Source organism: Panthera pardus, unplaced genomic scaffold, assembly GCF_024362965.1.
Source record: "Panthera pardus isolate Hobbes unplaced genomic scaffold, ASM2436296v1 HiC_scaffold_3, whole genome shotgun sequence".
Taxonomy (NCBI): domain Eukaryota; kingdom Metazoa; phylum Chordata; class Mammalia; order Carnivora; family Felidae; genus Panthera; species Panthera pardus.
In genome coordinates this window covers 38,657,552-38,674,635 of record NW_026526876.1, presented here as the reverse complement: position 1 = coordinate 38,674,635, position 17,084 = coordinate 38,657,552, and positions in this window count along the sequence as shown.

Genomic DNA, 17,084 nt, shown 5'->3' with positions numbered 1-17,084 from the left:
CAGGCAGAGAGTAGATGGAATCCACATGAGGAGGAGGTGGCAGCAGAGATGGAGAAGATTTGTTACAAACAGGGGAATAGATCACATAAGTATTTATATTAAAGAAAATGGAAACCAGCTTTCTTGTTGTTGGAGAAGGACATTACATGTAGGAAAAAGGAGAAAATGAGAATGAACCCTGTGGTTTGGGATTCGAATTGGAGGTGTCTGTACCATTTTATAGTTTTCAATGTATACAAATAAACAGAGAAATAAATGTAGATGTGAATATATGTAGTTGTATGTATTCCCTAGTTCTGTCCTTTGAGAAGCCTTGGGGGCAGTGACATTCCAACAGCAATGAGCACTTAGCATCTACCTTGGTTTCTAAGTACCACTTTCCACTAAAGGAGCCAGAACTCTTTGGAGAAATGGCTTGGCTCCAGGGCTGGGGCAGGGAAAACACAAATGAGCCTGGAACATCTTGTGCCACAAAGCAGGGAATCGCTGAAAGAAACTCTTAGTTTGCTAGAGCTTCCATAACAAAATACCACAGATTAGGTGGCTTAAACAACAGAAATGTATTTTCTCCCAGTTCTGGAGGCTAGAAGTCCAAGATCAAGGTGTTGGTAGGTTTGGTTTCTCCTGGGGCCTTTTTTTTTTCCTGGCTTGCAGATGTCAGCCGTCTGGTCGCGTCCACACACATGGCCTTTCCTGTGGCCATCCTGGTGTCTCTTCCTCCTCTTATAAGGACACCAGTCCTATTGGGTTAGGGTCCCACCTTGATGACCGCATTGACCTTAAGTATCTCCTTAAAGGCCCCACCTCCAAACACAGTCACACTGGAAGCTAAAGGTTCAACAAGAACTTTGTGGGAACGTAATTCAGTCCATAACAGGGACGGATCAAAAAGACACAGATGCCAGCTTGAAGAGGCTCCCGCTGGCAGAATCTGGATGGTTTGAACATCAAAATAAATAATAATATTAATACTGATATAAATAAATGAAGAAAAGATGAAGCTTTTCCATTGAGCAGAACAACAGAGAGTTGGTGGAACTAGGGAGTCACCATTTGGCAGCTATCATAATAACAATATTTCAGCCAAGAGGCAGCCGTGGATACTAAAATTAATGTGTCCAAGTTGGATGAGGAATGGGAGTTTACATAGCACTTTATGAAGTACCACACACACACACAAAACTTATTAATTAAACTAGGAAAAGGGATAGCTTTACAATGGATCAACCTGCCAGACAACATGTTAAACGTTGGAGAAACTGAAATCATGCGTTGCCCGATAAGAGGCAGTGAGAGCACAGCATCACGCTTCTGTGATGTTCCTGCCCCTGACGCATAACTTGAGTCCAATCACGAAGAAACATCAGACAAACCCAAATTGGATGCTCTACAAAGTCAAGGGGCCCATGATCTTCAAAGTTTACAGAGTTTACAATGATCTTCAATGGTCTTCAAAGTTTACAATCACTAAGGAAAGACTGAAGAGCCATTCTGCCTTACAAGAGTCCTGGACTGGATCTTTTTGCTACAAAGAACTTGATGGAGACAATGGGGGAAATATGAATAAAGTACAATAATGCATCTCTAATTTCAGCGGTTGCCTTGTGGTTATTTAGGAGAACGTTACTGTTTGCAGGATTTATACTATCCGGGGGTGATGGGACATCATGTTGAAAATTTATTCTCAGACGCTCTAGGGGGGAAAAATATCGTTGTGCTATTCTTCGAACTTCTCTGTGAATTTGAAATTATTTCCAAACAAGAGGGGAAAAAATGGTGACAAAAAAGCTTATAAGAATTATATGTATGGAGGGGTGCCTGGGTGGCTCAGTCAGTTGGGCGACCGACTTCGGCTCAGGTCATGATCTCATGGTCTGTGAGTTCGAGCCCCGCGTCGGGCTCTGTGCTGATGGCTCGGAGCCTGGAGCCTGCTTCGGATTCTGTGTCTCCCTCTCTCTCTGCCCCTCCTCCACTCATGCTCGGTCTCCCTCTGTCTCAGAAATAAATAAACATTAAAAAAAAAAGAATTATGTGTATGGAAAAAGTATGTGCGTGTATATATGCTACCAGCCAAAGGGTAGAATGTTTTAGACATCTACTGCTCCTGCCTTCCCTTGCATTCATTCCTCCTTCTTCCAGAAACAGCATCCAGATTTTATGTGGGGGGACTTCCCCTCCCCCACACTTGGTTCACGTGTTGTTGGTGTGGGCAAGTGCCCAGGTCAGCTAGCATATTTTATCCGCCTGGCCACCGTCATCGGTCGAGGGAGGGGCTCCAGTCAGCCCAATATAGGTCAACACTGGGATTTTTTCCTGACACTATTGTGAAAGAGGTTCTGTTTTTCTCCTGGGGTTGCTTAGCTTTTAGAAAATAAACCTAGAATTGCTTGAGACCACTGCATGGAGCTGGACTGTTTCAGGGGTTCGGGTGTGTGTGTGAGGGGCGGTGGGGGGAGTCATTTCAGAGAAAAAGAAAGAGAAGAGATCGAGAAACTGTGTCTTCTTGGTATCATTTTAGCCCATGGATCCAGCTGTACTTGGACTTGTGGGTTAACTAAGCCAAGTATCTTTAATTTTCTGCTTAAGCCACTTTGAGTTAGGCTCTTGGCACTTAGCACTAAAAGAATCATGACTAATGTTAGGAATTCCAGCTGGGCTGGAGTTCAGGGGGGAGGAAGGGGGGTGGGGAACTGGAACCGCCAGCCAGACATGACAGGGCCCCTGGACCTCAGGGTTCAGTGGGAGCGGGGCCCTCAGGCGCACTTGAAGGTAATTCTGGAGAAGGCGTGAGCAGGTAGTAGGGAGACGATGGCCGAGCAGAAGTCCTTGGGTGACTCTGGACAAAGCTTGGGGGCTTAAGACTTTATCCCCAGTCAACCCCACCTCCTAAGAGCTTGCTGCCCAGCCCACCGCCCAGGGGTCACACCCTTGGCATAGCCCTGACCAGAGCCACTTGTAGATTTGGTCCTGCTCCCCACTTCCAAGGCCGCTGTGTAACTGTGGCTCGCATTTCTCCACACTGCCTCCGTGTACAAGGTAGCTTTTCTCCGGTTTGTGCAATTGACCATCAGGAGAACCCGATGAGGGCGGCCGGTCTGGGATGATTCCCATTTCACAGGTATGGAAGGTAAGGCTCGGAGAGAGAAAGCAACCCGCCCAAAGTTACACCGACATCCAGCGGCAGGGCTGGGACTAGGGAACAGGGCTCACCTCTCTAAGCCCACGGCTCTCTCTAGAGCTCTCCGAACTTTGGAATTTCTGAACTGGGGCTGAGGGAGGGCTCCTCTACCCTCATATGGGACGTGTGATTGCAGATAGAAGCTCTCCCGTTGGATTCTGGGAATGCCCTTGAGTGGAGGGGTGGGGTGGGGTCAGGCTTTCACAGAGAGGGGCGTGAAAGGGGAATACTCTCAGGGGTCAGGATGCTGATTGGGGCAGGGTAGGGAAGCTTCACAGAGCACTCAGTTGCAGGGGCAGGACCCACGAGGTAGCTCCGGGCCATGCATTGATTGGGCAGCGCTCTGAGGAATCGGGAATTGAGAAAAGATTAGATTGGACCCCACGCGGAAGAAGCCTGCTGGTTGACGGGAAAGACCCGTATGAGAAAAAGTAAACGAACCACACAAATAAGATTAACAATAATTGCATGTTACCTAATGCATGACCCATACGCTTACTTACGTCGGGTACTGTTCTAAGTGCTTTAAGTTCTCACATCGAGCCTATGACAAAGATCTGTCAATTGCCCCCATTTTAGCGAGAAGGAAACTGAGCCACGCCGCTGGAAAAGGAGGGGCTGGGGTGGCACTGGAATGAGCCCAAGCTCTCGAGAGCTCCACTGTCCTGCTCCTTCCAGATTCGCTGAGCAGTCACCACGAGCTAGGCCCCGTGCTGGGAGCCAGGGTGAACATGACAGACAGCTCCAGTCCTCCCAGAGCTGCGGGGCTGGAAGATGGGATGGGAGAGGCCAAGCAGCCACGCGAGGTGTGGGCTCTCTAGGGGAGGTGTGGGTCCCGTGGGAGAAGCCTATGGGGGCGGGTCAGGGACGGCGTCCCCCAGAGGCGGTAGCCAGGTCGAGTCCCAGAAGGGTGGGGAGTCCAGCAGGTGACAAGGGGGGTGCTCCAGGCACAGAAGGGGCAGGTGGCAAGAAGGCCTCAAAGCGCTGGTGGGGGGGGGGCAAGGTTAAGGGGGCCCCTGCGGTGCTAGGCTCCTGGACCTCACCCTGAGGCCTGGAGCCCTGTGTGCCGGCCTGGGGACTGGTGGGTGCGTGTTTCCGAAACGCAGGTAGGGCACAAGGGACCTGGGGATGGGCAGGACAGCCACCGGATTCTAGAGACACCGAGGAAAACGAGTCTACAGAAGTGACTGGGCAAGAGAGGTGACGGTGGCAGAAGCCTGTGTGTGTGTGTGTGTGTGTGTGTGTGTGTATGAGAGAGAGAGAGAGAGAGAGAGAGAGAGAGAGAGAGAGAGAGAGAGAGAATGAGCCATGGGGGCCTTCTAGGCACAAGATTCAAACCAAGGAAAGCCAGTGGGTCATGGGGAGCTCACCGGGAGGAGGCCGGTCCCCCAGGGGGTGCGGGGGTCCGCGGGGGAGCCCCATGAGCTGGGCCTCCGGGGCCCAGGAAGGGCGGGCTGGGGGATCCAGGCGGGCAGGATGCAGGTGGTGGGTTGGAGGAGGGGGAGCAGGGGACCCAGGCAGCGGGATCCAGGCAGGGGGAATCCAGTTGGGCGGGAAGCGGGCAGAGGGAATCCTGGCTGGGGGACACCGGGCGGGGCGGGATCCAACCGGGCTGGACGGAGAAGGGGATGGTATCCAGGCCGGCGGGCAACGCCCAGGGGCCTCCACACGTTCCGAGTCTGGAGCTGGAGGCGCTGGAGCTGGGGAGGCCAGACCCATGGGAGGCAGGGCTAGGGTCCTGCCCAGGCTGGGAGACCAGTGCCCTGGTGGGGGGTGGGGGGGGGGGAGGGGCAGAGCGCGGAGGAATGAGCAGGCACGCGCCCAGAAGGCCACCCAGGCCTTTTGGAGAAGGGGCTGGACAGGAGCAAGGCCAGGGCAGGGGGAGGAATAGGAAGCTGTTGGGGGGATTCGCAGAGGGCCACGGGCGGTGCAGATCCGAGCCCCGGGATCAAGATTTTAGGGGGAGAAGAACCTGGATCCCAAGAGACGGCACTCTGAGCGGAGGGGTGTTAAAAGCCTGCCCAGTTCAAGACTGATGCTGCCGTTCCCCAGCAAGGCAACCGAGGGCACGTTTCTCAACCTCTCCGAGCCTCAGTTTCTTCATCTGTAAAGCGGGGACAATGATCGGTTTATCCTAAAGGCAACCCAAGCAAGGGGGCTGGTACTACGTCCTAAGTAAACCGTAGCCATCGTTCCTCTATAGTTTGGGTTATTTTGCAGGAAAGAGCCTTTTGGGGAGCATCAAAAGTCTTGGGTTATTGTCCTGGTCCTCCCCCCCAAGCGGGGTGGATGTGCAGGGGCAGCTCCCTGGGGCATCCACACTGGACTCAGAGTGGAGTAGATAGGATGTTGGGTGAGCCCGAGCTGGTGACCCACCGGGAGGGGCTGTGAGAGGGTCGGTCCAGCCGGCACGTGGGCCTGCACCGGACAAGCAGGCCGCTAGGTCCTTGGGGCCTCCCCGGATTCACTGTAGGCATTTCTTTATCTGCGGTGGAATGTGCTGGCAGTCAGGGAAGAATGTTTCTCACACTCTGACATCAGCAATCCCTTAACGGGCGTGGAGCGCACACACCGACCCCCGAGTTTAAGCAAATTTTAAGAGAACCTTGTGTTTCTAACATGAAAAAAGTGCAACTTGGGGGAAGTCGTACCAAAGGTAATTGTTTTGTATCAGGAGAGAGGGGGTACCTTCTGAAAATTTGCACCCGTGGTATCTTCGCCCCGTGACCATAAGACGCCATGAGGGTTTTCGCATCCTGTCAGCTTCTTTTCTTACTCCTTATCTGTGCTAAGTTAGAAAAATCCCAAACCACAATGACAGGTCATTAGAAATGGCAGCAAACGTTTGGTGGCTGTCAGACGGTTGTGGCTTCAGACCAAACAAGAATCCAGAAATCACAGAGCTGTCTCTCCCTGCAGGCTATTTTCTACTCTTCTGGACACTAGGTCAACAGGTACAAAGCTTCCGAAAGTTAGAAGACTGACTATTGCCCCTTGGGAGAGAGTGCGTGTGGCAAACGAGGTATTTAATCCTCTCTTTGGTTGAATTCTTTAGGTTCTGATGTAATATTTGGATGTGGGTTTACATTAATCTTAATAACATGTCATTGATTCCGTTCCCGTGCTCAGAAACAAAAAATCGCCAAGTGTTGAGAACCAGACTCCACGATGGAGCAGTCACAAGGCAGTTTGGTTTGAAGAAATTGAGCTAAGACACTTCAGAGCCTAGAAGTGGTCTTACGTGGCACTATCAATGACAAAAAATGATTTTAAGTCATCTTTCTTTTTCACAACTTGTGGGAACCTTTTTCTCCAAAGCTAGCCTACTTCAAGGGCTAGGGGTGGAGAGGTGATTCTTCCCCATTGGTTTGTCCAGAGATACAGGCTCCTTCTATGTTCTTGTTCCGCTACCCTTGGGTCTTGCCCTCACTGGCATGCTCCAAGGTGGCTCCAAGCAGGAGTTGAAGGAAAATGGAGTGGGAAGGCACGCCCACTCCCTCTAAAGACCTGAAAGTCCCCCTTCAGCTCATGTCCCATTGGCCAGAACACTGTCACATGACTGCATCTAGCTGGAAAGGAGGATGGGAAGTGTAGTTTTTGTTCTGAGTGGTCATGTAGCCTGCTAAAAAATTGACAGAGAATGGGGACAAGGAATATTGGGGGGGGGGGGGGGGGGCAATAGCTGGCATTGCCCAAATGTGAGAGAAAGATCAGGAAGCAGATGGGAATTGGCTTTCAGCCACAAGATCAGGATCCTCCCACTCTTCTGACTGAGCCAGCCAAGCACGCCTGTGCATCATTGATTTAAAGCGATTTCACAGGGGTACCTGGGTGGCTCAGTCGGTTAAGCAACCGACTCTCTTTTTTTTTTTTTTTAAGTTTATTTAATTATTTTGAGAGAGACAGAGACAGCATGAGCAGGGGAAGGGCAGGGAGAGAGGGAGGGAGAGAATCCCAAGCAGGGTCTGCACGGTCAGCTCAGAGCCCAAAGTGGGGCTCGAACTCACGAAACCATGAAAGCCATGAGATCATGACCTGAGCTGAAACCCAGAGTCAGACGCTTCACCAACTGGGCCACCCAATCGCCCCAAGGGACCAACTCTTGATTTCAGCTCAGGTCGTGATCTCACAGTTGGTGAGACTGAGCCCTGGGCTGGGCTCTGTGCTGACAGGGTGGAGCCTGCTTGGGATTCTCTCTCCCTTTCCCTCTACCCCTCCCCTGCTTGTGCTTTCTCTGTCTAAATAAAGAAAGAAACATTTTTTTAAAAATGTATAACGGGGTGCCTGGGTGGCTCAGTTGGTTGGGCGTCCGACTTCAGCTCAGGTCACGATCTCACGGTCCGTGAGTTCGAGCCCCGCATCGGGCTCTGGGCTGATGGCTCGGAGCCTGGAGCCTGCTTCTGATTCTGTGTCTCCCTCTCTCTCTGCGCCTCCCCTGTTCATGCTCTGTCTCTCTCTGTCTCAAAAATAAATAAATGTTAAAAAAATAATAATAATAAAATTTAAAAAATGTATAACAATTTCACACACACAGGCCCAGATGAAAAGAGAGACGAGATAAAACCATCTCTTTAAATCACTGATCATGCTGCTTGAGACCGGTTCTAAGGTCCTTTTTTTTTTTTTTAACTTGAGAGAGAAAGAGATTGAACAGGGAAGAGGGATGGAGAGAGAGAGAGAGAGAGAGAGAGAGAGAGAGAGAGAGAGTCTTAAGCAGGCTCCTGCTGTAGGGATCGATCCTACTCTGGGATCATGACCTGAGCTGAGTCAGACGCAGACGCCCAAGACCAGTTCCCGGTTCTAAGATCTTAAACAGCTTGCTCAGATGGCGACAGGTTCCCTTGTGACAGTCCAAACCTAACCTTAGAGCAGCACAAGGGTCCGACTTCTAAGGAGGAGTGCAAGACGGCCGGGCTCATCAAAACCCAATTATTTTCTCATAATGCACGCCTCTGGTACGATGTGACGTCCAACGCTGTCTTTCCATCAAGGAAGTTTGCCAAAAGCCACTTCTGCATTCTCTCAGAGAAAAATGTGTGTCATGAATAAACAGTTCTTTTACAAGCTTCTCAGAGAGTATTACGGGGATCTGCATTTGACTAAGAGGCGTGCAATTTTAAATGCTGCCTGTGTAGTTTTGTTTTTCTTCTTGCCTTTGGTGGGGGGAAAATCCGTCCATTTTGTCCTGGAAAGCTTATTTTACTCTTGTTCTCAAAAAGAAAAAAAAAGGGGGGGGCTCTAATGGTTTACCAGAAAGGTCACTGTACTTTGTTTGAAAATGATGTTAAAGGCTTGATGGCTTTATGCCACTATTTGACAAAGTTTCATAACACACAACGCTCTGGGGATTAAGATGGGCCAGTTAGCAAGTCTAGTGAAGCCCAGGGTTGGATATTCGATATCGTGCTCGCTATTTACACTTTTCTTTCTCAGCTGCCTGTGTGAAATCGTCACACGTGTCCCAGTTCTTGGACATTTACATTTTTTAAAGCCAGATTTTTGTTCTCGATCTACTCTTACAACCCGGTTCTCTGCTGTAGTATTTGGATTACTATTTCCATTGCTCCTTCTCAAGCTTTAATGAGCCACTTTTGAACCATTGACTTACTTGAGTTAAGGATATTACACATCACAAAACGAATAACCAAAACCCATAAATGACATGAAAATATATCGCCTGACACAAACTGCCGAGATGGATCGACCAAATCCAAACCCGGTAGTGCGTGCGCGGTGTGGAATAATGTGAGAGTTAACGAAGGGCATAATGGGATCGCGGTGAAAATCTTAATGAGTTTTGCGTGTTGTTTTTTTTTTTTAACGTTTATTTATTTTTGAGACAGAGAGAGACAGAGCATGAACAGGGGAGGATCAGAGAGAGAAGGAGACACAGAATCTGAAACAGGCTCCAGGCTCTGAGCTGTCAGCACAGAGCTTGACGTGGGGCTCGAACTCACGGACCGCGAGATCATGACCTGAGCCAAAGTCGGCTGCTTAACCGACTGAGCCACCCAGGCGCCCCGAGTTTTGCATTTGAATGTTAGGAGTCAAAGAAGTCCCTCCTTTTTTCCTTGAAAATCTCCAACACCTGAGCTTGAGGGAGCCCCAGGGGTCCATGGACCACACTTTAGGAAAATTTCTGTAGCCAGCAAGCCTACCTACCGTCTGAGTCATGACATAGGGGATGGGGGGCGGGGGTGGGGGTGCGGGTGTCCTGTTACACTGCTGTCTGGCCACCTCTGGCTGGAAGTGAGTGTTTTTGGCCGGGCGACACGTTACGTGGGAGGAACGGGGATAGACACATAAGCGGCCACCCAAGAGAGATCTAGGACAATGTAATGACCAGAAACCCGGGCAGCTCAGTTTGAAGGAGACTCGTGGAAACATGAAGGGCCTGTCAGAACCCAGCTCGTCGTGGGCAACTCCAGCCACGTGGTCACCTGATGTCCCGGCTTTAGATACTCGGCCTCTGCCAGGGCCCTTCTATAGGGCACACAAGAAGCTGTTTTTCCAACAGTGCCTAATTCTCCAATGCAGAAGGTCTTTCTCCAGAACCCCAGGGGTCTGCATCGTGGTTCTCCTGTTGGGGTGTCAAAATCCTTTCTGACGCCACAGATATGGTATTACGATACCATAGGGTCTGCGGGTCTTATGGTCCAAGTGGCCACACCTGTTACAGGGCTCTTTCCTGCTCTGGGTCTCACTCAAATCTGGCAGCCTCTCACGCTACCTGTAAATGGGTCAGAGCCATCTTCCCAAGTGTAGACTGTGTTTTCTCCAGCGCTAGCAAAGCCCTACTAAATGTACTTACTTGCGGGGGCGACTGGGTGGCTCAGTCGGTTAAGCGTCTGACTTTGGTGCAGGTCATGATCTCACACTTCGTGAGTTCGATCCCCGTGTCAGGCTCTGCGCTGACAGCTCGGGGCCCGGAGCCTGCTTCGGATGCTGTGTCTCCCCCTCTCTCTCCCCCTCCCCTGCTCACGCTGTGTCCCTCTGCCTCTCAATAATAAATAAACGTTAAAGAAATTTTTTGTACACATGATGTTAAGTGTAGGTCATCCAAAATAGCCGATCAAACTGATACTCTGTAGGCAGTCCAGACGATTCAGGTCCCCTCAGGCTATGTTATGACAGAGAGTGGGAGTGAAATATACCCGGAGACAAGACCTCGAAGGCGTGCTGCAATCCAGCCCAAGTGAATGCAAATTGTTTCCGCTCCTCTTGATAGGGAGGAAAAAAGAATGCACTTGTGGGACCAATGGCCGTGTACCATACACCCGCAGTGTGTTCAATCCGGTTTAGTAAAGCCATCCCACCTGGCCCAGAGGCGGCAATGAGACTAGCACTTGGTGCGTCCATTGCCGTCGTCCAACGGCAGCTGTCTGGTGACTTTCTGGTTTTGCATGACACATCCACCCTAGCAAGCCCACTTCTCTGCGCCTTTTGATCCTTTCCTGTCCGCTCTGGCAATTCGAGCATTTCCACTGCACTCGGCGTGAAGTCGGCCCGCAGGTGATCCAGGTCCCAAATCCTGTGATAGAGTCTGTTTCCTGAGGTGCCTGTAGAGCCTGTGACTCTTGATCTCGGGGCTGCGAGTTCGAGCCCCACACTGGGTTTGGAGATTACTTAAAAAAAAATAATAATAAAGTTGGCTTCCTTGGACCACTCCTGGCCACCAACTGTCTTAGGACAAGCCCCTGGGAAATGGACTCTGAAATGGAGATTTGGGTGCAGGAATTTGTTGGGGAGTGAATCAATCAGGGCTCGACAGAGAGAGAGAGATCTTTAACTGCAATACATTCATCACGGACGTCTCCACCGATCCCACGAAGAGTTCTGGAGCTGAGATGGTCCTTTGGAGTTGTCCCCCCTGGAGACAAGGGTTTGGGCGTTTGTACCCGCACGTCAACCAGTCATAGGATGACTGCCTCCGAGGAGGAAGCATGATCTGTGGCAAAGGCAATCCCTTTGGCGGACAGCGATTCTGGGAGAGGGCTGGGGAGTCAGCGGCTCCCACATTGCCATCCGCTTGGGAAATGGGTGTCTCAGTCCTGCGGTGGGTGCCTGGACGCACATCCCAGGAGTGCCTACGGCACAGGTTGGGGAAAGGCAGATTTCAAAGACCCCTCCGGCCATCAGAGCTTCTTTGAAACATAGCGACAGCCCTGTCACCAGAAGTATGGGAGCCTGAACCTATAATTACCTGTCCTGGGTCTTACAGAAAAAAAGCATGGACCGAGCAGAGCTTGGGCTCAATCAACAGTTTTCAGGGGGCACCTGGGTGGCTCAGTCCATTAAACGCCCGACTCTTGGTTTCAGCTCAGGTCATGATGTCACAGGTTTGTGAGTTCAAGCCCCACATGGGGCTCTGTGCTGATAGTGTAGAGCCTGCTTGGGATTTTCTCTCTCCTTCTCTCTCTGCCCCTCCCCTGCTTGTGCTCTCTCTCTCTCTCAAAATAAATAAATAAATTAAAAAAAAAAACAGTTTTCAAACTGGGTTCCAAGGCACCTGGAGGGTCTCTCAGACTTCTCAGGGGGCCACATGGAGATTCAGGTTCAGGTTCATCCCGTGCCCCTTGCCATCACTGCTGTGACCAGGACAGCTCCATTGTCATCTGCTGATACACTAGGGCTCTCTGCACAAAGTTTTGTTTGTGGAAAGTCTTTTGCTGCTGGGAAATAACACGAGGAAATTTTGCAGAATACCTAACCAGGACTCCTCAAGATATCAAGGCGACGAAACATAAGGAAATACTGGGAAACCATCATAAACCAGAGAGGACCAAGGAGACATGACAACCAGATACAATGTGACGTCCCTGATGGGATCCTGGAACAGAAAAGGGACACGGGCAGAAAAACTAGTGAAACCCAAGTAAACTCTGGAGATTAATTAATAGTAACATACCAATATTGACTTCTTCATTTTGGCAAATGCACCGTGGTGATGTAGTCTGTGAATGCTGGGGAGAACTGCGTGAGGGATAAATGGGACTTTTCTGTATTTCCTTTGCAACTTTTCTGTAAATCTAAAATTGTTCCAGAATAAACACATTCTTCTGGAAAAAATCGCATTAGGAGCCCATCGGACAGATGAGTTCCAAATATTTCCAGAAATGAAAAGACAGATGGGCTTTGCTGATCTAGGAAGGCTTCCAGGAGGAGGCCAAGCTTGGATCTTAGGTGGGATTGGGATGTCAGGATTGGGTAAGTTTCCTGCCCACAGATTTCTCTGTGGAATGTTGGATGTTTATATTCCTGTCTTTCCTTATCTCCAGGAAAGTAAGGACCCATCTGGAAAGGAGGGAACTGAAGTTGGGCTCACTGGGGTGGATGGAACTATTGAAACATTAAAGTTCGAACAGGCTTTGAAGGGAGATCGAGAGGCTGGTTTGTGCCTCGGTCTCTTCATCCTTGCTTAGGAGAAGTCAGACAAAGGAGGAGACACAGGCCATGCCCCCAGTCTGATGGAAAAACCCAGGGTTATTATCTCAAGGGACCCCAATGTGGTGGGGACAACACAGTCCCTGCTCTCAGGGAATCTCAGTCTCAATGAGGAGACCATAGTTCCTGCCTCTGGGAGCCTCCTGTCCGATGGGAGGGACACAGTCTGAAGGAGGAGGCAGGATACATCCCACACATGCAGCGATATCTAAGCTAACTTGCGGATATTGGTATTCAGGGACAGGGAGAGCCTGGGAGGAAGGCTCGAAGAGAAGAGGACTGTGGCTCTTGTACAAAGAAACCAGTAGGAAGGGTCCTGGGACAGAGCTGATAGGCCCCCCGGAAGGGGGTCCTGCTCAGATACGGATATGGATGTTCGCTCTGACAATGGGGGCCATCAAGCCTCTGATCCCTTGTCCTCACAAGGACTGAGAGCAGCTGAGAAGCAGTGAAGGGACAGCGAGGGACAGGCGATGGATGGATACACACGGAGGAGACAGATAGGGAGAGACTCAGCCAGAGATGCCAGCAGAAGATCTGAGATGGAGAGACACAGAATGGATGTGAGCCTAAGACCAACATAGGGGCAGAGGCAGAGAGCCCGCGCCCCTGTCCCTGTCCCTGTCCGCCCCCCCCCCCACCAGGCCTCGGCCTCCAGCCGACCCAGCCATGGCCCCCCGCTGGCCGACCCCATTTGCATCCGCCTGCCTCCAGGCTCTCTCAGCCTCTGGCACTGCCCCAGTGTTTTCCCTCACTAGGTATGAAATGCAAGCTAGAGCCAAAATCCACGTGTCCTAGCTGGCTGGGGAGGAGGCTCCCTGGGAAGGGAAGCGAGTGAGTGCGGGCACAGCCCCCGTCCACTGTGCGGTGCGGGGCAGGGGCAGGGGCAGGTGGAGGAGGCAGCGAGGACCTGTGCCTTGCTCCTCTGGATGTGCTCAGGGCCTGGCCCAGTGCTGGGCACGACGGGGCGGTCAGCGGTGGCTCCTGACTGGCCGAACGAGTACTGCCCGGTCAATATTAAAGAACGGGTGATGGCACGGTGGTGAGAGCCTGGGTTCAAATCTCAGCTTCACAACTTCCTGGCTGTGTGACCTCGAGCATGTTCCTGGACCTCTCTGAGCCTCGGTGTCCTCCTCTGCAAAGCAAGGATAAGGATGTTAACAAAACCCGGCCTTGTAGGATCGTTGTGGCCGGTGAGCTACTGTGGCCCTTAGGACAGTGCCTGGCACACAGAAAACACCAAACACTCACGGGTATGGTTTTCCTGCCTGTGTCACATGCATATGTGTTCAGTGTGGAAGTGGTGTGGGCAAGGGTGCCCGTGGGTTGGGGCATGGGATCTAGTCACAGATTCACCACCTCTTGGCTGGGGGTGGGGGGGGGTGGGGGGGGTGGGGAGGGGCGAGGGTCCCTAGCAAGGGGCTTCTCTTCCTCTACAGAATGGGTGTAAGATCTTCCTGGGGCGGGGGGGGGGGGGGGTCAGGGAGGAGGAGCCAAGTGCCACTTGAAGCCCGATTGAGGGCCGTATTCCTTCCCGCGTTGGACGTGGTCTGTTGGACGCGGCTATGCGTGTCTAGCCGTTTGCACGGATTTGCAAATAGGGGAGGCATGAGACCATGGAACGAAGCCTGATCCAGCTGTCGGGGCACCTGGGGCCTGCCTCAGCTCTAGGAAGAGCATCCTGGGGCCCCGCCTTGATCCCCCCGGGTCTCAGGTTCTCCATCTGTACCAGAGACGTGCCAAGACTGACCTCCCAGAGCTGTCGTGAGGATGAGATGAGATGAGATGATGCGTGAGGTGCCGTCGGCCGACGGCCCTTCTCAAGAGCTCTCCGGCCGCCACGGTGCTGCGGTTCGCTTCCGGCCACCTGACACTGTGAGCCTTCCCATGCGTGCACGCAAATGGAGTGTGCCGTTTGCGCAAGGGGCCAGATCTTCAGGAAACGGAGGAGGAGATCCCTTGGCATCCATCCTGGGTCTCTTGGACCCGTCCAGTGGCGCTTAAGCCCGCGGAGCCAGGCTGCCTGGGTTTGAATCCCAGCTCAGCCACTTCCTAGCTTTGTGACCCCAGGCAACTGACTTAACCTCCCTGCGCTTCTCTTTCCTCGTCTGAAATTGGAGACAGCAACAGCGCCCCCCTTAGGGGGCTCTGTGAGGAGTACACAGTTCAAGCGCGCAAAGTGCTCAGGGCAGAGCCTGGTACAGATGTTTGTGGTTATTCCTGAGCGGGACTGGGTCTGTGGGGGTGCGTTCCGCTGCCCAGTTCCCATGTCTCTCCTGGCCAAACAGATAGCTCATCCGCTGGAACAGCCCTTTCTGAGTTCTGACCAGTTTCTCGTAGGCAGAAGTTCCTAGAAGGGTGCAGCCTGAGGCAAAGCAGCCAGCACAAGCTGCTAAAATAATCACACTTACAGGAGGCCCAGGATGTCGGTGGGACAGATAGTTCTGAAAGTGAATGTGAGTGAGTTTCTGGAAAGAGAAGCTGGGAGACACGCTTCTGCAGGTCCCCGGCTGGGTGGGACAGAGCAGGCTCCTCTGTGCTCTATTCCTCCCTCTCCCAGGCCCCCTTCCCACCCAGAACCTCCCAAAGAGGCAAGTGACCTGAGGGGGCGGTGGGAATCGCCCTTGGCAGGGACGGAGGTCTCACCCTCTGAGGGTCAGGTCTCCCTTCCCACTGTTCCTTTCTGCCCTTGCCCTGCCCGTGACCTCAGGAGTGGGAACACGTAAAGGGGAGGGGGTGGGGGTGATAGGGATGGGAGGAGAAATGAGGGGCTGTCAGAGAGAGGGAGATGGAAAATGTGGGGGGGGGGGGGGGCGCTGTGACCGGAGCAGGCAGAGGCTCATGCGCTTGTGAAGGGTGTTTGCCTGAGTGCGTGAGCGGATGTGTGTGACGCAGTACCTGTGTCTGTGCCCCGCTGTCTGTCCGTCTGACCGGGAAGGGGCAGAATCGTAGACCCACGCCACCAGCAGGGACATTTTCTGACCAGACTCCTGTTGTGCAGAGGGACGAACAGGCTGAGGACTGAAACGCCCAGTCGCTGGGCAAGTCGGGTACCAGACCTTTGGTCTCTAGACAACTAATTCGGGGCTGGGGGTGGGAAGATGAGGAGGAAGGGGGCTGAGAACACACGTTTCGTTTCGGGGGGTGGGGAGAGGATTGGGAACTCTTCCTAACTCCTGCCCTTGCCCTCGGTCTCCCCTCCAGCCCCCAGCTACTTCCTCAGGCTGGAGGAGGAGACCACCCTCAGGGATGCCCCAGAGGAGGTGGGGGAAGCAGCCTTGCAGGGTGCAGGGCCCCCGTGGGAAGGGGCCAGGCATCCAGCCTCCCACGTTCCTGCAGACGTGGACTCCCCACCCCAGCTGGGATGTGTCATCCTTGGAGTCCGTGACAGTAGCTGCAGCCTCTCTCCAGCTTTCCTGCCAGACCCGGCCTCGAATGTGGGGAGGACCCTTCGGCAAGCCGTCTGGGCATATCCCCAGCCTGGCAAAGCTGAGCGCTAAGACGGAGGGGGGCGGGGAGGAGCCCTCCAAAGTCCCGGCCCTCCCCTACCTGGCCCTCCTCAGTGTCCCCACCTGGGAAATGGGAGAAAAGGACAGAACGTTCTAGCGGCGAGGGGCGAAATGGAATCTCCCAGCAGGGCCTCACCCTGGTCTGGCATATGGCTTCCCTGCTCCTCCTCCCTGAGCCCCCTGCCTCGGCCCTAAGGGAGGAGCGCCCTCGGCCCTTAGATTGGGGGAGGAGGGGAGAGAGGGTCCACGGCCAGAGGAGGGAAGCTGCAACCAAAGCAGACATTCCCGATGACTCACGGGCCCGGAACGCCTCTCCAGGCGGCAGGGCAGCCTCTGTTCAGCGGGGGCAGCCTGAGAAGACCCAGGCCCCAGCAGGGGGTGGGGGGGAGGGGAAGGCGGAAGGTCGAGAAGCAGAACCCAAGAGAGGCTCGGGGACAGTCACGGAGAGGTGCCTTAGGGAAGAAGGGACAATGTGTCTCTCCCAGGGCAGCGGCAACAACGAAGGCTGGGCGCTACAGGAGACGCCCGTCCCCCACCTCCAGGGAACGCCCTTTCTGGAGAATGGCTTGAGAAGAGGAAACCGGTCTGCCCCTACCCCTTCCTGGGACTGAAAATCACACCCTCCTGCCCTGAGGAGTCAGGGGGGTGGCTTTGATGGTCTCCACAGAGCCCCCCCTTAGTTCTTACCCACCCCAACTTTCTTCGCTGCCGTGCCCCACCAGGGGCCCCAGCCCCTTCCATTTGCTCGGTCTCATCTTTGGAGAGGGGAAACTGAGGCCCAGAGCGGCCCAGGGGGTACGGGGAATGCAACTGCTCCCTCCCAGGTCTGCCTGACCTGGCAAAGCTCTGGGCTTAGGGTGCCCCTGTTCAGTTCCTCCTCTCCCCCCCCCCCCCAGCAGAAGAAGCAGTAAAGCCATCGGTCTACGTGGCAGGCAGAGGGGGGCCTGCGAGGG